Source organism: Fundulus heteroclitus, unplaced genomic scaffold (genome assembly GCF_011125445.2).
Source record: "Fundulus heteroclitus isolate FHET01 unplaced genomic scaffold, MU-UCD_Fhet_4.1 scaffold_836, whole genome shotgun sequence".
Taxonomy (NCBI): Eukaryota; Metazoa; Chordata; class Actinopteri; order Cyprinodontiformes; family Fundulidae; genus Fundulus; species Fundulus heteroclitus.
In genome coordinates, this window is record NW_023397292.1 from 24,632 (window position 1) to 45,184 (window position 20,553).

Genomic DNA, 20,553 nt, shown 5'->3' on the forward strand with positions numbered 1-20,553 from the left:
ACAAAAACGCTGGAAGAAAAGGAACAAGAGATTCCTACCTCCCCTGGACCAACCAAGAACTTAGACACATCACGTTAAGAACCAAGACCCTAGAAAGACCAGGTTTTCTTTTGTCACCTAATACACTAACAGGATTGTTTTTCTCTGAGTTCCTTCTTTCAGATGATGTGAGATGAAACTGTAAAGCCACCTTGTTCCAACAGAAGTCTCTGGAAAGTGAGCTCTTTCAGGCCGTATGGTAAGAAGTCATGATCTAAAATGGACGTGCAGGGATTGACAAAAGTGACTAAATTATGCTAAGTTTAACAAACTTATGACAGGTAATATTGAGACCTTCTTGGCAAGGCAAGGCAAATTTAGTTATAAAGTACAATTCAGTATTCAGTATCCTTCTAGCGGTAAGAAGGTGGCTTTGGAAATTGTTCATGTACCTCTTCCAACTGTTCCACTCTCCACTGACTCACATTAACATTTCTATCCTGTTCTCTGCTTTTCCTTGCAAGGAAACCTGGTCATATATAATTGGAATGTGCTAACGGAGAGATTTTAGTCTCTTTTTAGGCATTCTCAGAGACAAGTTAGTACCAAGCGGTGCCACAGTGGTCCAGAGGACGGAGAAAAAGGTGATGTACTTGACTCCTGCCTAATCCAGTTTTTAATCAAATTTAGAGAAAAAAAAAAAAAAAAAAAAAATCAGTAATTTTTGCAGAAGCTGCATAGAGGTTTAATGGGGAATGTGATGCTACAGGGTTAAGAGAAATGTTTTTTATTAATGAACTTATACAAAGAGGTTGAACTGTCTGTAAAATATTTTGCTTGGATAAATTTTTAAGGGATCAAGATCTGGGGTAAAGGTGAAAAACTTCAAGAATAATTTTGTTTTAGAGGGAACGATGTGGTTGATTTTGTTTTGAGACAGTTTTCTTGTAATTTTTGTTTTGATTTTTTTTTTCTTTTCAACTTATTTACACTACACTACGGATGAAGATAGACAATTCTTTTATTAGACAATTTGATTTTGGACAAAATCCATATTGGCAAAATGCTGGCAGAATTCCTTGTGGTTTCAGACACAACGGTTGGAGAAAGAAGATTCATGGACAATGCTCGTCCTGGAACGATGTTGTGGTACTGAACTGAGACATGAGGACTGAAAATGGACAACTAATTGCGGGGGCAAAGACGGAGGCATCGGATAACCTTCAATGGACCGCAACACGAAACAAAGATGAGTTGGCAGACACCCCTTCTGCATTTCACATCAGATTTTCCTGCACATAATTAAAACACGAAACACACATTAGAAACATACACATTGGCGTATGCGCTTAGAAGAAAACTTTCAGATTAAAAGCAATCAAGATTATTATTAAACCCCTAGAATGTTAATTGTTTTAAGTCAGAGCTGTTATTAGCGAGCGATAAGAGGGTCAAACGCATTCGGACAAGTGGTACTGGTCTGGAAACAAAGCTGGTAGAGATTTTGGGCCGCTGATAAGAAGGATTTTCTTTTACTTTTCTAACAAGGTTTTTATTTAAATCATTTAAAATACATATAAATATGTTTTGGAATTTTATTAACCCCACAAGGGGTTTTGAAGTAGATTCAAAGAGGCACCTTTAAGATACAATAAGCTTCATAAAATACATCATGCATGAGAAGAAATAGGGGGAACCGCTAAAAGACATCCATTTTGCACCAAAATATTAAGTTACGGGATGAGAGCATAGAGCAGCTTAAGTAATTATGCTAAACCTAAAAGGTTTGACAACTTATTGGGGATTACATAGAGGGGCCGTTTAAACGTAAAAGGAAAGTGGATAAGAACAATGTATGCTATTACATCAATGGGCGATAATTATGATCATGACAAAACTAGTGGGCGAAAAAGTTAAAGTAGGCATTACAGCAACAGTTAATAGCATAAACGAATGACCTAACGAGTGAGCAAGCTAATTTTTCAATATAAGCAGAATAAACTCTAAACCTTTTTAACCTTGTTCAACCGAAGGATAAATTGTGAGCACAACATTTACTGGGTATCTTAAAGTAAGCAGAGGCGCAACTAAGAAATTAATTATTAGGATGTAAAGCAACACAAAGGTTAAGGACTTGAATGGATAAAACTGCAAGTTTAGAATAATGCCTTATTCTAATAAATAACTTGGGTAAATTAGGGATTAAAGCACCAGTGTAAATAGTTTGGAATTGTACGCAGTTACCTAAAAGGTGTGAGGAGACTTAACAACTATCTGTTTGAACACAAAATAGCACAATAATTGTTCTTTAACTAAATGTTAAAACATCCAGAAGAAATAAACCCGCATAAACGTAGTTTAGCCACCTATTAACCTAGTGGTCTTTTAGACCAGGATAATCTAACGATCGTCCTCTTGTACATGCAGAAAAGTAATGAGATCAATTAGATTAGTTGGACGTTTGGTATCTGGTCAGGACAGCAGAAGCGACTCCTGGACACAAGATGAGGATAACAGCTCCAACATGATATCAATGCATGAAGGTTGGCTCTGAGGAACATCAGAGCTGCAATGGCATCAGACAGTGACACTCCTGCTGTGATAAAGAAAATCTTGAAAAGAACTATGCATGACTGCTTTGCTTCACAGGTGATGGAATTCAACTACAAGGTTTCACGAACATGACATGGAGAGGTTGGCGTTCAGGAAACGCACCTAGAACACACTCTTGAACACTGTGGGGTAAATGGGCTCTAAAGGGGGACACTTAACAGGAGAGAAACTGAAAGCCTGGGCTTACGACAAGGGGACATTTCACAGACAGGGGGTGTGGGACACCCAGGAATGGCTGCTGTGGTTTGAAAATGTCAGAGATTTGTCGCAGGTGGTGGAGTGTTTCGATGACCCAGGCGCTTGAAACCAGGTTGAACAGAGGAGACGACGTCGTGTTCCCACAGGGATTACCTGTAACCTAACACTGACTGTGAACAATTTTATGTTTGGGTTTGCTGGGGTTGCCAAAAGGAGCATCGGAGATGACTTTCTCTATCCTGACCAGGTTCACACTTAAAATGCAAAAAACAAAATTATAGAGGCCAAAACAAATACGGACATAGAGAAGTGTTTATACAAAGAATTCCACTATTCGTCAATTTAAGGTGCAGATACTAAGGCTAAACAAAGAATTAAAAGAGGGGCAAAACTTAAAGCTGATCATTTACCAATGGGTGGTCAATATTTAAGAGGGTTTAAAGGAACTGCACAATTTCTTCAATAATTACGACAGACAGTGATTGAGGAAACAATAAACCAAGCAAATTCTAGAATGAGAATTTTTAATCTGCTGGGACAAGACGGTGCAAACATAAAATAAGGATATAAGATCACAAAGGTAATAATAATAAATGAATAATAATGTAAGAAAATGACTCGGAGTAATGTCTGCTTAAAGTTTTTCAAGGATAAACTAAACACATGAGAACAAGAACTAGATACTTGTTAAAGGGTTGATTTACTTGGGGATATAATTATGCTTGGATGTATTATCAATTAAACTAATGTTGAATGACTGAAAAAGGTTTAAAGACCTAGAGCAGTATGGAGCTACTTACATGGTCAGGGGGCGATGTGTTTAATAAGCAACAATGAGTTACTGCTCACAGCATACTACAGTTTAAAGGTTTGTTTCAAACAAGATTCAAACAGGGGGACATAAGATAAAAACCAGGGTCGCTTACAAAAGCTGTCTGTTAAAACAAGCAGAAGGGATTAAAAAAAAAATCAAGAATTAATGGGGTTAGAATTGCTCTTCGCTTCAGGTGGAGGGCGCATTCAACTACAAGTCTTTTGGGTTGATGCACGTCAAGCTGAAAGTGATTCACAGAACTACTTCCTGTCTCCGCCCTGGGCTACACCCACTTCCTGAATAGCAACCAATCACAACTCCGTGTGGGCGAGGGGCATGCACACACTTCCTTTCTCTTAGCTGAGTTTTTCAAAATAAGACAAGAAGTACATAGGGCTGCTTCTTATTAACATCACAACATTATTCTGCAAATATATATAGTGGAGCTTTCTTTTACAAACTTAAGGGTTTTTCTGTTGGACTTTTTAGAAAAATGTGAAGTATTTTGGAGCTGGTTCAGTAAGAAGTTTCTGAAAGGTTTTAATACAATTCCTTGTGTGCTAGATAAATTGAGATGAACCGTGTCACAGTAGCCATGAAACATATGATGATAAATTTCTGTTGCAGAGAATTTTCAGCTGTTGGACACTGTAAGGTGAGACACACAGGGGGAAATTTTGATTAGGAATTATAGAGAAATGCTGCTGCAGATAATGTTGAACTTTCAGATTTCTCCTTTTATATAAGAGTAATGCAAGATCTAATGATTACAGTAAAGGAGGTTAAGCTAAGAGCATAATAATTGTGAACGGAAATATCTGGATGTGAAAGTGTTTGAAGAAGGTAAATGAAAGAAGGATTGGGAGTCTTGATAAGAACACTAATTACACCTTGTTTCTGTTATCCAACAGTAAACAAGGCCTGGTGTCTGCCAACCATCTCAACAGAGCATTTTCCTGGGGATAAAATGCTTATTGCCTGAAAAAGGACAGGACACTCATTACCATCCAACTAAATCGTTTTTGTCCATGCTGAGGAATAAGAAGAGGACTTAAGAAGTTTGGGAGTACATGCCAGAGACCTATCATTTTTTTATGTTTTTTCTTTCTGTTTGCCATGAAGGAGCAGTTGCCTAAGAACACTGAGCTGACCACTTATGCGCGAATAGATTCATGTCTGCCACGTGCTCAGACTGGCCTGACGTTTCTTTTACTTGCGTTATTGACGTACAGACTCTTTTTATATCACAAACCTGATTTTTTCCTTTCTCTTCTCCACTGACTTCCATCACCATGTTTGATTTTATGTGTTATGATGTTTATACTGTGATGTTGCAATATGTTGATCGCTATGGCTTTATGACTAAGAATGGAAACTCTCTGTTACAGACACACACACCAAGACCTGCAGTTCTTGCTAACTTTTTGCTTTGTTATATAGAGAACCAGGATCTGATGGCTATCACAGATCCATAAATTACTTGGTAAGGCTAATTTTTAGATTCAATACAGGGTGTCTTCTCGCTCAGATTGGCCCAGAGTGGGAGTGCCCTTGACTGGGGCTCCATCACTTTTTTGGCATTTCTTAGAGATGGTTTTTTGTGATGAAGACTCAGCCTGCCCTCTGATGCCCCCTACTGGTACTCTTGGATTTGTGTGGTATGAAGGCGATGGATCGTTGTCCATAGGAATGGAGAGTGGAGGACCGAGTAGGAGGTTTCTTGGGGTGGGGGTAGAGTAGACGAATTTGGCCTTGATTAAGGTACACCTTTAGCTTATATAGTCTAAAGTAAACTTAAAATAATGTGTGCATAGGAACCTAAAACAGGCCTAGCTCAAATAGTTGAACCCTAAATTGTAGTTAAAATGCTTGCTTGGACTGTGGGCTTGAGTAAAAAATTATGAAGTATTCATGCTGATTGATGCTAAGATGTTTCCATTGTGGTTTGTCCGGCCCTTTTCTTGGAACTATTTTCGTTGTGATGTGCCTTTGGGGCACACCAACAGGGGGGGCTAACGGACAACTGGACTGTTTTTACAAAGTGCTTTTCAGTCACACCAGCAGAGACTGTGTGACCCCAGAGACTGAACCGCACTATCGACTGCCATGGAGATCACAGATGGATGGACTCTGGAAGCCGGAAGCTGACGTGCGTGGATTGCTTGGACTGGACGGAATGACCGACTGTTCTGGGAGAGGGACAGACTGAGAGTTGTCGTTCCACTGGTTGATCATCTTTGGTGATGTGCCATAATGACACATCATCAGGGGGACTGTTAGGATATCAACAAGGTCAAGTGGAACGAGCTGTTTATCCCAGAACTGCATGGCACACTTAGATGGCACTGACCCAAAAGATTGGCACATATCTATCAGATACCACCCTGGAGGTGACACAGCTTCCCTGCTGATGTCACAGTTTGGATGTGTACCGCCCTTGTATGGGTGTGTCCCGAGATCCCTTTATAATGTTTGTGTAATGAGCACTCGAGGCCTCCTGCCGATCAGGGGCCCATCAGCGCTGGTGTGACTGTAACTATTTCTCTGTCTTTACCTAGATAAAATATAACTAAAAGCATACTTGTCTGTTTTATGCTTCCTACATTCAAGGTAATAAGTAAGTGGGGGTCGCCTGACTGGGTAAAACGAACTGGGTCCACCGAGGGTGCTTCACCTTAGACACGGCACGGTGAAACAGTAACAGAACCCTTCTTTACTGCTAGACATAAACTCACATTGCCACATAAACTCACATTGCCGTATCGCAATATGTGTGTGTTCAGCGTATTTTCAGACTGGTAAATTTGAATCAAAGCTTGTTGGGCTTTTTAAGTGCTTTATAAATAAAGTCGTATTGTACTGTATTTTACGCTGAGCTTTAAGCAGGCTGCTAGTGCTAGACTAGCAAGCAGAGGCTAGCAAAAGAAAGTAGGAGTAAAGGAGAGCCTCTTATTCTGTCACGCTTAGGAGATTAATTTAGACATTATATCCTAAATTGTCATCCCTTCTTGGAGGTTATCTGTGATATTTCATTATAAATTAAGTCATTTTAAAAAGTAATGAGTGCATATGTGTTTTCAAAGCTTGAGTTACTGTTATACACGGAACATTTAGCAGGCTGCTAGCTTAGACACCTAAGGATAGCAAACAAAGTGAATGGCAATGGCAATTCATTGTGAATATTCCCTGGTTCATAAAGAAATAAACAATAAGACCCTACCAATTTTGAACATAAATGCAGAGTGGATATATGGCTTAAAATTTTTTTAAACAAATTTATCTGGCAGACACCAAAACAGAAGTGGAGCACAGTAAGGTGAAGCTGTGTTGTTTTCGTAGCTCAGAAATGACAAGTTTTCTCTTTAGGACGAAAACTTTGGAGTTTCATGACCCACCCAAAGCGGCCTTGTCCACGGACATTTCTGAATCATTCGCTAGTATGAAAACAAACTTTATTGGTGAGATAGAAAGCAAGCTCAGCTTCTGACAATGGTGGTGATTCGGCAGCAGGTCATGTGAATCCTTTGTCCGGTTATCATGCTCATATGGATCAATCCCACAGATCTTAGAGATTTTCTCGAGATAACAAACCTTGAGCGCAGGGACTAGCTTGTCTGCGTACAGTCCATCGCTCTTCCCTTTAATACGGTCCATTTTTCAAGCACTATGCATATCTATCCCTCCGAGCGCAGCATTCAAATCAGAAACGTAAACAAAAGCCGTTTCCCCGCAAAGTGGAGACGGCATCCCACAATGCATTGCAAAATCGGGTGCCCTTTCAAGCCCCCTGAATCATTGTCGTGTAACAGGACCTAGCTTGCGACTTTATAGAATGGAAAAGCATGTTCACGTGTTATTTCTCTCTGCTTATCTCCGGATCGGTGTACCTTAAGAAGTTGCGGCAGTTGCCCGGCTAGCTCAGTCGGTAGAGCATGAGACTCTTAATCTCAGGGTCGTGGGTTCGAGCCCCACGTTGGGCGTATGCTCTTTATATAAGCTATCATTCTTCATCAAGGTATGGGAGACTCTTACTTCTTGAGTAAAAACCCATTTCCTTCTGTAATTCTGCTGTCACTTTGTGCAATTCTGTAATTTGAAGTGCTTGTACAATTTAGACAATGTCTTTGCATTGTGTTATAGCAAAAGCCTATTATGGGCTTATTGTTTTTCTTTTTCTTTTTTTGATGCACACTGACAGATTTTTCAATACGGTGAACGTGGCGTGATGATGAGAACCCTTCTTTACTGCTAGACATAAACTCACATTGCCACATAAACTCACATTGCCGTATCGCAATATGTGTGTGTTCAGCGTATTTTCAGACTGGTAAATTTGAATCAAAGCTTGTTGGGCTTTTTAAGTGCTTTATAAATAAAGTCGTATTGTACTGTATTTTACGCTGAGCTTTAAGCAGGCTGCTAGTGCTAGACTAGCAAGCAGAGGCTAGCAAAAGAAAGTAGGAGTAAAGGAGAGCCTCTTATTCTGTCACGCTTAGGAGATTAATTTAGACATTATATCCTAAATTGTCATCCCTTCTTGGAGGTTATCTGTGATATTTCATTATAAATTAAGTCATTTTAAAAAGTAATGAGTGCATATGTGATTTCAAAGCTTGAGTTACTGTTATACACGGAACATTTAGCAGGCTGCTAGCTTAGACACCTAAGGATAGCAAACAAAGTGAATGGCAATGGCAATTCATTGTGAATATTCCCTGGTTCATAAAGAAATAAACAATAAGACCCTACCAATTTTGAACATAAATGCAGAGTGGATATATGGCTTAAAATTTTTTTAAACAAATTTATCTGGCAGACACCAAAACAGAAGTGGAGCACAGTAAGGTGAAGCTGTGTTGTTTTCGTAGCTCAGAAATGACAAGTTTTCTCTTTAGGACGAAAACTTTGGAGTTTCATGACCCACCCAAAGCGGCCTTGTCCACGGACATTTCTGAATCATTCGCTAGTATGAAAACAAACTTTATTGGTGAGATAGAAAGCAAGCTCAGCTTCTGACAATGGTGGTGATTCGGCAGCAGGTCATGTGAATCCTTTGTCCGGTTATCATGCTCATATGGATCAATCCCACAGATCTTAGAGATTTTCTCGAGATAACAAACCTTGAGCGCAGGGACTAGCTTGTCTGCGTACAGTCCATCGCTCTTCCCTTTAATACGGTCCATTTTTCAAGCACTTTGCATATCTATCCCTCCGAGCGCAGCATTCAAATCAGAAACGTAAACAAAAGCCGTTTCCCCGCAAAGTGGAGACGGCATCCCACAATGCATTGCAAAATCGGGTGCCCTTTCAAGCCCCCTGAATCATTGTCGTGTAACAGGACCTAGCTTGCGACTTTATAGAATGGAAAAGCATGTTCACGTGTTATTTCTCTCTGCTTATCTCCGGATCGGTGTACCTTAAGAAGTTGCGGCAGTTGCCCGGCTAGCTCAGTCGGTAGAGCATGAGACTCTTAATCTCAGGGTCGTGGGTTCGAGCCCCACGTTGGGCGTATGCTCCTGATATATGCTTTCATTCTTCATCAAGGTATGGGAGACTCTTACTTCTTGAGTAAAAACCCATTTCCTTCTGTAATTCTGCTGTCACTTTGTGCAATTCTGTAATTTGAAGTGCTTGTACAATTTAGACAATGTCTTTGCATTGTGTTATAGCAAAAAGCCTATTATGGGCTTATTGTTTTTCTTTTTCTTTTTTTGATGCACACTGACAGATTTTTCAATACGGTGAACGTGGCGTGATGATGAGAACCCTTCTTTACTGCTAGACATAAACTCACATTGCCACATAAACTCACATTGCCGTATCGCAATATGTGTGTGTTCAGCGTATTTTCAGACTGGTAAATTTGAATCAAAGCTTGTTGGGCTTTTTAAGTGCTTTATAAATAAAGTCGTATTGTACTGTATTTTACGCTGAGCTTTAAGCAGGCTGCTAGTGCTAGACTAGCAAGCAGAGGCTAGCAAAAGAAAGTAGGAGTAAAGGAGAGCCTCTTATTCTGTCACGCTTAGGAGATTAATTTAGACATTATATCCTAAATTGTCATCCCTTCTTGGAGGTTATCTGTGATATTTCATTATAAATTAAGTCATTTTAAAAAGTAATGAGTGCATATGTGTTTTCAAAGCTTAAGTTACTGTTATACACGGAACATTTAGCAGGCTGCTAGCTTAGACACCTAAGGATAGCAAACAAAGTGAATGGCAATGGCAATTCATTGTGAATATTCCCTGGTTCATAAAGAAATAAACAATAAGACCCTACCAATTTTGAACATAAATGCAGAGTGGATATATGGCTTAAAATTTTTTTAAACAAATTTATCTGGCAGACACCAAAACAGAAGTGGAGCAGAGTAAGGTGAAGCTGTGTTGTTTTCGTAGCTCAGAAATGACAAGTTTTCTCTTTAGGACGAAAACTTTGGAGTTTCATGACCCACCCAAAGCGGCCTTGTCCACGGACATTTCTGAATCATTCGCTAGTATGAAAACAAACTTTATTGGTGAGATAGAAAGCAAGCTCAGCTTCTGACAATGGTGGTGATTCGGCAGCAGGTCATGTGAATCCTTTGTCCGGTTATCATGCTCATATGGATCAATCCCACAGATCTTAGAGATTTTCTCGAGATAACAAACCTTGAGCGCAGGGACTAGCTTGTCTGCGTACAGTCCATCGCTCTTCCCTTTAATACGGTCCATTTTTCAAGCACTTTGCATATCTATCCCTCCGAGCGCAGCATTCAAATCAGAAACGTAAACAAAAGCCGTTTCCCCGCAAAGTGGAGACGGCATCCCACAATGCATTGCAAAATCGGGTGCCCTTTCAAGCCCCCTGAATCATTGTCGTGTAACAGGACCTAGCTTGCGACTTTATAGAATGGAAAAGCATGTTCACGTGTTATTTCTCTCTGCTTATCTCCGGATCGGTGTACCTTAAGAAGTTGCGGCAGTTGCCCGGCTAGCTCAGTCGGTAGAGCATGAGACTCTTAATCTCAGGGTCGTGGGTTCGAGCCCCACGTTGGGCGTATGCTCTTTATATAAGCTATCATTCTTCATCAAGGTATGGGAGACTCTTACTTCTTGAGTAAAAACCCATTTCCTTCTGTAATTCTGCTGTCACTTTGTGCAATTCTGTAATTTGAAGTGCTTGTACAATTTAGACAATGTCTTTGCATTGTGTTATAGCAAAAAGCCTATTATGGGCTTATTGTTTTTCTTTTTCTTTTTTTGATGCACACTGACAGATTTTTCAATACGGTGAACGTGGCGTGATGATGAGAACCCTTCTTTACTGCTAGACATAAACTCACATTGCCACATAAACTCACATTGCCGTATCGCAATATGTGTGTGTGTTCAGCGTATTTTCAGACTGGTAAATTTGAATCAAAGCTTGTTGGGCTTTTTAAGTGCTTTATAAATAAAGTCGTATTGTACTGTATTTTACGCTGAGCTTTAAGCAGGCTGCTAGTGCTAGACTAGCAAGCAGAGGCTAGCAAAAGAAAGTAGGAGTAAAGGAGAGCCTCTTATTCTGTCACGCTTAGGAGATTAATTTAGACATTATATCCTAAATTGTCATCCCTTCTTGGAGGTTATCTGTGATATTTCATTATAAATTAAGTCATTTTAAAAAGTAATGAGTGCATATGTGTTTTCAAAGCTTGAGTTACTGTTATACACGGAACATTTAGCAGGCTGCTAGCTTAGACACCTAAGGATAGCAAACAAAGTGAATGGCAATGGCAATTCATTGTGAATATTCCCTGGTTCATAAAGAAATAAACAATAAGACCCTACCAATTTTGAACATAAATGCAGAGTGGATATATGGCTTAAAATTTTTTTAAACAAATTTATCTGGCAGACACCAAAACAGAAGTGGAGCACAGTAAGGTGAAGCTGTGTTGTTTTCGTAGCTCAGAAATGACAAGTTTTCTCTTTAGGACGAAAACTTTGGAGTTTCATGACCCACCCAAAGCGGCCTTGTCCACGGACATTTCTGAATCATTCGCTAGTATGAAAACAAACTTTATTGGTGAGATAGAAAGCAAGCTCAGCTTCTGACAATGGTGGTGATTCGGCAGCAGGTCATGTGAATCCTTTGTCCGGTTATCATGCTCATATGGATCAATCCCACAGATCTTAGAGATTTTCTCGAGATAACAAACCTTGAGCGCAGGGACTAGCTTGTCTGCGTACAGTCCATCGCTCTTCCCTTTAATACGGTCCATTTTTCAAGCACTTTGCATATCTATCCCTCCGAGCGCAGCATTCAAATCAGAAACGTAAACAAAAGCCGTTTCCCCGCAAAGTGGAGACGGCATCCCACAATGCATTGCAAAATCGGGTGCCCTTTCAAGCCCCCTGAATCATTGTCGTGTAACAGGACCTAGCTTGCGACTTTATAGAATGGAAAAGCATGTTCACGTGTTATTTCTCTCTGCTTATCTCCGGATCGGTGTACCTTAAGAAGTTGCGGCAGTTGCCCGGCTAGCTCAGTCGGTAGAGCATGAGACTCTTAATCTCAGGGTCGTGGGTTCGAGCCCCACGTTGGGCGTATGCTCCTGATATATGCTTTCATTCTTCATCAAGGTATGGGAGACTCTTACTTCTTGAGTAAAAACCCATTTCCTTCTGTAATTCTGCTGTCACTTTGTGCAATTCTGTAATTTGAAGTGCTTGTACAATTTAGACAATGTCTTTGCATTGTGTTATAGCAAAAAGCCTATTATGGGCTTATTGTTTTTCTTTTTCTTTTTTTGATGCACACTGACAGATTTTTCAATACGGTGAACGTGGCGTGATGATGAGAACCCTTCTTTACTGCTAGACATAAACTCACATTGCCACATAAACTCACATTGCCGTATCGCAATATGTGTGTGTTCAGCGTATTTTCAGACTGGTAAATTTGAATCAAAGCTTGTTGGGCTTTTTAAGTGCTTTATAAATAAAGTCGTATTGTACTGTATTTTACGCTGAGCTTTAAGCAGGCTGCTAGTGCTAGACTAGCAAGCAGAGGCTAGCAAAAGAAAGTAGGAGTAAAGGAGAGCCTCTTATTCTGTCACGCTTAGGAGATTAATTTAGACATTATATCCTAAATTGTCATCCCTTCTTGGAGGTTATCTGTGATATTTCATTATAAATTAAGTCATTTTAAAAAGTAATGAGTGCATATGTGTTTTCAAAGCTTAAGTTACTGTTATACACGGAACATTTAGCAGGCTGCTAGCTTAGACACCTAAGGATAGCAAACAAAGTGAATGGCAATGGCAATTCATTGTGAATATTCCCTGGTTCATAAAGAAATAAACAATAAGACCCTACCAATTTTGAACATAAATGCAGAGTGGATATATGGCTTAAAATTTTTTTAAACAAATTTATCTGGCAGACACCAAAACAGAAGTGGAGCACAGTAAGGTGAAGCTGTGTTGTTTTCGTAGCTCAGAAATGACAAGTTTTCTCTTTAGGACGAAAACTTTGGAGTTTCATGACCCACCCAAAGCGGCCTTGTCCACGGACATTTCTGAATCATTCGCTAGTATGAAAACAAACTTTATTGGTGAGATAGAAAGCAAGCTCAGCTTCTGACAATGGTGGTGATTCGGCAGCAGGTCATGTGAATCCTTTGTCCGGTTATCATGCTCATATGGATCAATCCCACAGATCTTAGAGATTTTCTCGAGATAACAAACCTTGAGCGCAGGGACTAGCTTGTCTGCGTACAGTCCATCGCTCTTCCCTTTAATACGGTCCATTTTTCAAGCACTTTGCATATCTATCCCTCCGAGCGCAGCATTCAAATCAGAAACGTAAACAAAAGCCGTTTCCCCGCAAAGTGGAGACGGCATCCCACAATGCATTGCAAAATCGGGTGCCCTTTCAAGCCCCCTGAATCATTGTCGTGTAACAGGACCTAGCTTGCGACTTCATAGAATGGAAAAGCATGTTCACGTGTTATTTCTCTCTGCTTATCTCCGGATCGGTGTACCTTAAGAAGTTGCGGCAGTTGCCCGGCTAGCTCAGTCGGTAGAGCATGAGACTCTTAATCTCAGGGTCGTGGGTTCGAGCCCCACGTTGGGCGTATGCTCCTGATATATGCTTTCATTCTTCATCAAGGTATGGGAGACTCTTACTTCTTGAGTAAAAACCCATTTCCTTCTGTAATTCTGCTGTCACTTTGTGCAATTCTGTAATTTGAAGTGCTTGTACAATTTAGACAATGTCTTTGCATTGTGTTATAGCAAAAAGCCTATTATGGGCTTATTGTTTTTCTTTTTCTTTTTTTGATGCACACTGACAGATTTTTCAATACGGTGAACGTGGCGTGATGATGAGAACCCTTCTTTACTGCTAGACATAAACTCACATTGCCACATAAACTCACATTGCCGTATCGCAATATGTGTGTGTTCAGCGTATTTTCAGACTGGTAAATTTGAATCAAAGCTTGTTGGGCTTTTTAAGTGCTTTATAAATAAAGTCGTATTGTACTGTATTTTACGCTGAGCTTTAAGCAGGCTGCTAGTGCTAGACTAGCAAGCAGAGGCTAGCAAAAGAAAGTAGGAGTAAAGGAGAGCCTCTTATTCTGTCACGCTTAGGAGATTAATTTAGACATTATATCCTAAATTGTCATCCCTTCTTGGAGGTTATCTGTGATATTTCATTATAAATTAAGTCATTTTAAAAAGTAATGAGTGCATATGTGTTTTCAAAGCTTAAGTTACTGTTATACACGGAACATTTAGCAGGCTGCTAGCTTAGACACCTAAGGATAGCAAACAAAGTGAATGGCAATGGCAATTCATTGTGAATATTCCCTGGTTCATAAAGAAATAAACAATAAGACCCTACCAATTTTGAACATAAATGCAGAGTGGATATATGGCTTAAAATTTTTTTAAACAAATTTATCTGGCAGACACCAAAACAGAAGTGGAGCACAGTAAGGTGAAGCTGTGTTGTTTTCGTAGCTCAGAAATGACAAGTTTTCTCTTTAGGACGAAAACTTTGGAGTTTCATGACCCACCCAAAGCGGCCTTGTCCACGGACATTTCTGAATCATTCGCTAGTATGAAAACAAACTTTATTGGTGAGATAGAAAGCAAGCTCAGCTTCTGACAATGGTGGTGATTCGGCAGCAGGTCATGTGAATCCTTTGTCCGGTTATCATGCTCATATGGATCAATCCCACAGATCTTAGAGATTTTCTCGAGATAACAAACCTTGAGCGCAGGGACTAGCTTGTCTGCGTACAGTCCATCGCTCTTCCCTTTAATACGGTCCATTTTTCAAGCACTTTGCATATCTATCCCTCCGAGCGCAGCATTCAAATCAGAAACGTAAACAAAAGCCGTTTCCCCGCAAAGTGGAGACGGCATCCCACAATGCATTGCAAAATCGGGTGCCCTTTCAAGCCCCCTGAATCATTGTCGTGTAACAGGACCTAGCTTGCGACTTCATAGAATGGAAAAGCATGTTCACGTGTTATTTCTCTCTGCTTATCTCCGGATCGGTGTACCTTAAGAAGTTGCGGCAGTTGCCCGGCTAGCTCAGTCGGTAGAGCATGAGACTCTTAATCTCAGGGTCGTGGGTTCGAGCCCCACGTTGGGCGTATGCTCCTTATATAATGCTATTCATTCTTCATCAAGGTATGGGAGACTCTTACTTCTTGAGTAAAAACCCATTTCCTTCTGTAATTCTGCTGTCACTTTGTGCAATTCTGTAATTTGAAGTGCTTGTACAATTTAGACAATGTCTTTGCATTGTGTTATAGCAAAAAGCCTATTATGGGCTTATTGTTTTTCTTTTTCTTTTTTTGATGCACACTGACAGATTTTTCAATACGGTGAACGTGGCGTGATGATGAGAACCCTTCTTTACTGCTAGACATAAACTCACATTGCCACATAAACTCACATTGCCGTATCGCAATATGTGTGTGTTCAGCGTATTTTCAGACTGGTAAATTTGAATCAAAGCTTGTTGGGCTTTTTAAGTGCTTTATAAATAAAGTCGTATTGTACTGTATTTTACGCTGAGCTTTAAGCAGGCTGCTAGTGCTAGACTAGCAAGCAGAGGCTAGCAAAAGAAAGTAGGAGTAAAGGAGAGCCTCTTATTCTGTCACGCTTAGGAGATTAATTTAGACATTATATCCTAAATTGTCATCCCTTCTTGGAGGTTATCTGTGATATTTCATTATAAATTAAGTCATTTTAAAAAGTAATGAGTGCATATGTGTTTTCAAAGCTTGAGTTACTGTTATACACGGAACATTTAGCAGGCTGCTAGCTTAGACACCTAAGGATAGCAAACAAAGTGAATGGCAATGGCAATTCATTGTGAATATTCCCTGGTTCATAAAGAAATAAACAATAAGACCCTACCAATTTTGAACATAAATGCAGAGTGGATATATGGCTTAAAATTTTTTTAAACAAATTTATCTGGCAGACACCAAAACAGAAGTGGAGCACAGTAAGGTGAAGCTGTGTTGTTTTCGTAGCTCAGAAATGACAAGTTTTCTCTTTAGGACGAAAACTTTGGAGTTTCATGACCCACCCAAAGCGGCCTTGTCCACGGACATTTCTGAATCATTCGCTAGTATGAAAACAAACTTTATTGGTGAGATAGAAAGCAAGCTCAGCTTCTGACAATGGTGGTGATTCGGCAGCAGGTCATGTGAATCCTTTGTCCGGTTATCATGCTCATATGGATCAATCCCACAGATCTTAGAGATTTTCTCGAGATAACAAACCTTGAGCGCAGGGACTAGCTTGTCTGCGTACAGTCCATCGCTCTTCCCTTTAATACGGTCCATTTTTCAAGCACTTTGCATATCTATCCCTCCGAGCGCAGCATTCAAATCAGAAACGTAAACAAAAGCCGTTTCCCCGCAAAGTGGAGACGGCATCCCACAATGCATTGCAAAATCGGGTGCCCTTTCAAGCCCCCTGAATCATTGTCGTGTAACAGGACCTAGCTTGCGACTTTATAGAATGGAAAAGCATGTTCACGTGTTATTTCTCTCTGCTTATCTCCGGATCGGTGTACCTTAAGAAGTTGCGGCAGTTGCCCGGCTAGCTCAGTCGGTAGAGCATGAGACTCTTAATCTCAGGGTCGTGGGTTCGAGCCCCACGTTGGGCGTATGCTCTTTATATAAGCTATCATTCTTCATCAAGGTATGGGAGACTCTTACTTCTTGAGTAAAAACCCATTTCCTTCTGTAATTCTGCTGTCACTTTGTGCAATTCTGTAATTTGAAGTGCTTGTACAATTTAGACAATGTCTTTGCATTGTGTTATAGCAAAAAGCCTATTATGGGCTTATTGTTTTTCTTTTTCTTTTTTTGATGCACACTGACAGATTTTTCAATACGGTGAACGTGGCGTGATGATGAGAACCCTTCTTTACTGCTAGACATAAACTCACATTGCCACATAAACTCACATTGCCGTATCGCAATATGTGTGTGTTCAGCGTATTTTCAGACTGGTAAATTTGAATCAAAGCTTGTTGGGCTTTTTAAGTGCTTTATAAATAAAGTCGTATTGTACTGTATTTTACGCTGAGCTTTAAGCAGGCTGCTAGTGCTAGACTAGCAAGCAGAGGCTAGCAAAAGAAAGTAGGAGTAAAGGAGAGCCTCTTATTCTGTCACGCTTAGGAGATTAATTTAGACATTATATCCTAAATTGTCATCCCTTCTTGGAGGTTATCTGTGATATTTCATTATAAATTAAGTCATTTTAAAAAGTAATGAGTGCATATGTGTTTTCAAAGCTTAAGTTACTGTTATACACGGAACATTTAGCAGGCTGCTAGCTTAGACACCTAAGGATAGCAAACAAAGTGAATGGCAATGGCAATTCATTGTGAATATTCCCTGGTTCATAAAGAAATAAACAATAAGACCCTACCAATTTTGAACATAAATGCAGAGTGGATATATGGCTTAAAATTTTTTTAAACAAATTTATCTGGCAGACACCAAAACAGAAGTGGAGCACAGTAAGGTGAAGCTGTGTTGTTTTCGTAGCTCAGAAATGACAAGTTTTCTCTTTAGGACGAAAACTTTGGAGTTTCATGACCCACCCAAAGCGGCCTTGTCCACGGACATTTCTGAATCATTCGCTAGTATGAAAACAAACTTTATTGGTGAGATAGAAAGCAAGCTCAGCTTCTGACAATGGTGGTGATTCGGCAGCAGGTCATGTGAATCCTTTGTCCGGTTATCATGCTCATATGGATCAATCCCACAGATCTTAGAGATTTTCTCGAGATAACAAACCTTGAGCGCAGGGACTAGCTTGTCTGCGTACAGTCCATCGCTCTTCCCTTTAATACGGTCCATTTTTCAAGCACTTTGCATATCTATCCCTCCGAGCGCAGCATTCAAATCAGAAACGTAAACAAAAGCCGTTTCCCCGCAAAGTGGAGACGGCATCCCACAATGCATTGCAAAATCGGGTGCCCTTTCAAGCCCCCTGAATCATTGTCGTGTAACAGGACCTAGCTTGCGACTTTATAGAATGGAAAAGCATGTTCACGTGTTATTTCTCTCTGCTTATCTCCGGATCGGTGTACCTTAAGAAGTTGCGGCAGTTGCCCGGCTAGCTCAGTCGGTAGAGCATGAGACTCTTAATCTCAGGGTCGTGGGTTCGAGCCCCACGTTGGGCGTATGCTCTTTATATAAGCTATCATTCTTCATCAAGGTATGGGAGACTCTTACTTCTTGAGTAAAAACCCATTTCCTTCTGTAATTCTGCTGTCACTTTGTGCAATTCTGTAATTTGAAGTGCTTGTACAATTTAGACAATGTCTTTGCATTGTGTTATAGCAAAAAGCCTATTATGGGCTTATTGTTTTTCTTTTTCTTTTTTTGATGCACACTGACAGATTTTTCAATACGGTGAACGTGGCGTGATGATGAGAACCCTTCTTTACTGCTAGACATAAACTCACATTGCCACATAAACTCACATTGCCGTATCGCAATATGTGTGTGTTCAGCGTATTTTCAGACTGGTAAATTTGAATCAAAGCTTGTTGGGCTTTTTAAGTGCTTTATAAATAAAGTCGTATTGTACTGTATTTTACGCTGAGCTTTAAGCAGGCTGCTAGTGCTAGACTAGCAAGCAGAGGCTAGCAAAAGAAAGTAGGAGTAAAGGAGAGCCTCTTATTCTGTCACGCTTAGGAGATTAATTTAGACATTATATCCTAAATTGTCATCCCTTCTTGGAGGTTATCTGTGATATTTCATTATAAATTAAGTCATTTTAAAAAGTAATGAGTGCATATGTGTTTTCAAAGCTTAAGTTACTGTTATACACGGAACATTTAGCAGGCTGCTAGCTTAGACACCTAAGGATAGCAAACAAAGTGAATGGCAATGGCAATTCATTGTGAATATTCCCTGGTTCATAAAGAAATAAACAATAAGACCCTACCAATTTTGAACATAAATGCAGAGTGGATATATGGCTTAAAATTTTTTTAAACAAATTTATCTGGCAGACACCAAAACAGAAGTGGAGCACAGTAAGGTGAAGCTGTGTTGTTTTCGTAGCTCAGAAATGACAAGTTTTCTCTTTAGGACGAAAACTTTGGAGTTTCATGACCCACCCAAAGCGGCCTTGTCCACGGACATTTCTGAATCATTCGCTAGTATGAAAACAAACTTTATTGGTGAGATAGAAAGCAAGCTCAGCTTCTGACAATGGTGGTGATTCGGCAGCAGGTCATGTGAATCCTTTGTCCGGTTATCATGCTCATATGGATCAATCCCACAGATCTTAGAGATTTTCTCGAGATAACAAACCTTGAGCGCAGGGACTAGCTTGTCTGCGTACAGTCCATCGCTCTTCCCTTTAATACGGTCCATTTTTCAAGCACTTTGCATATCTATCCCTCCGAGCGCAGCATTCAAATCAGAAACGTAAACAAAAGCCGTTTCCCCGCAAAGTGGAGACGGCATCCCACAATGCATTGCAAAATCGGGTGCCCTTTCAAGCCCCCTGAATCATTGTCGTGTAACAGGACCTAGCTTGCGACTTTATAGAATGGAAAAGCATGTTCACGTGTTATTTCTCTCTGCTTATCTCCGGATCGGTGTACCTTAAGAAGTTGCGGCAGTTGCCCGGCTAGCTCAGTCGGTAGAGCATGAGACTCTTAATCTCAGGGTCGTGGGTTCGAGCCCCACGTTGGGCGTATGCTCTTTATATAAGCTATCATTCTTCATCAAGGTATGGGAGACTCTTACTTCTTGAGTAAAAACCCATTTCCTTCTGTAATTCTGCTGTCACTTTGTGCAATTCTGTAATTTGAAGTGCTTGTACAATTTAGACAATGTCTTTGCATTGTGTTATAGCAAAAAGCCTATTATGGGCTTATTGTTTTTCTTTTTCTTTTTTTGATGCACACTGACAGATTTTTCAATACGGTGAACGTGGCGTGATGATGAGAACCCTTCTTTACTGCTAGACATAAACTCACATTGCCACATAAACTCACATTGCCGTATCGCAATATGTGTGTGTTCAGCGTATTTTCAGACTGGTAAATTGAATCAAAGCTTGTTGGGCTTTTTAAGTGCTTTATAAATAAAGTCGTATTGTACTGTATTTTACGCTGAGCTTTAAGCAGGCTGCTAGTGCTAGACTAGCAAGCAGAGGCTAGCAAAAGAAAGTAGGAGTAAAGGAGAGCCTCTTATTCTGTCACGCTTAGGAGATTAATTTAGACATTATATCCTAATTGGTCATCCCTTCTTGGAGGTTATCTGTGATATTTCATTATAAATTAAGTCATTTTAAAAAGTAATGAGTGCATATGTGTTTTCAAAGCTTGAGTTACTGTTATACACGGAACATTTAGCAGGCTGCTAGCTTAGACACCTATAGGCCGTGGGCCAGAATTTGTAGGACGCTTCCTTAAGAA

The 20,553-nt window shown here is 40.0% G+C and overlaps 9 non-coding genes across 9 annotated transcripts; all 9 read left to right on the top strand.

The window, feature by feature from the left end:
* Nucleotides 1–7,511: 7,511 nt before the first annotated feature.
* trnak-cuu lies at nt 7,512–7,584 on the top strand. Its single transcript has one exon. It is a non-coding gene; the product is annotated as a tRNA-Lys (tRNA).
* A 1,456-nt stretch (nt 7,585–9,040) lies between these two features.
* Nucleotides 9,041–9,113, top strand: trnak-cuu. Its single transcript has one exon. It is a non-coding gene; the product is annotated as a tRNA-Lys (tRNA).
* Nucleotides 9,114–10,570: 1,457 nt separating this feature from the next.
* On the top strand, nt 10,571–10,643 carry trnak-cuu. The gene has a single exon. It is a non-coding gene; the product is annotated as a tRNA-Lys (tRNA).
* Nucleotides 10,644–12,102: 1,459 nt separating this feature from the next.
* Nucleotides 12,103–12,175, top strand: trnak-cuu. The gene has a single exon. It is a non-coding gene; the product is annotated as a tRNA-Lys (tRNA).
* A 1,457-nt stretch (nt 12,176–13,632) lies between these two features.
* Nucleotides 13,633–13,705, top strand: trnak-cuu. Its single transcript has one exon. It is a non-coding gene; the product is annotated as a tRNA-Lys (tRNA).
* A 1,457-nt stretch (nt 13,706–15,162) lies between these two features.
* Nucleotides 15,163–15,235, top strand: trnak-cuu. The gene has a single exon. It is a non-coding gene; the product is annotated as a tRNA-Lys (tRNA).
* A 1,459-nt stretch (nt 15,236–16,694) lies between these two features.
* trnak-cuu lies at nt 16,695–16,767 on the top strand. Its single transcript has one exon. It is a non-coding gene; the product is annotated as a tRNA-Lys (tRNA).
* A 1,457-nt stretch (nt 16,768–18,224) lies between these two features.
* trnak-cuu lies at nt 18,225–18,297 on the top strand. Its single transcript has one exon. It is a non-coding gene; the product is annotated as a tRNA-Lys (tRNA).
* Nucleotides 18,298–19,754: 1,457 nt separating this feature from the next.
* Nucleotides 19,755–19,827, top strand: trnak-cuu. Its single transcript has one exon. It is a non-coding gene; the product is annotated as a tRNA-Lys (tRNA).
* The last annotated feature ends 726 nt before the right edge of the window (nt 19,828–20,553 follow it).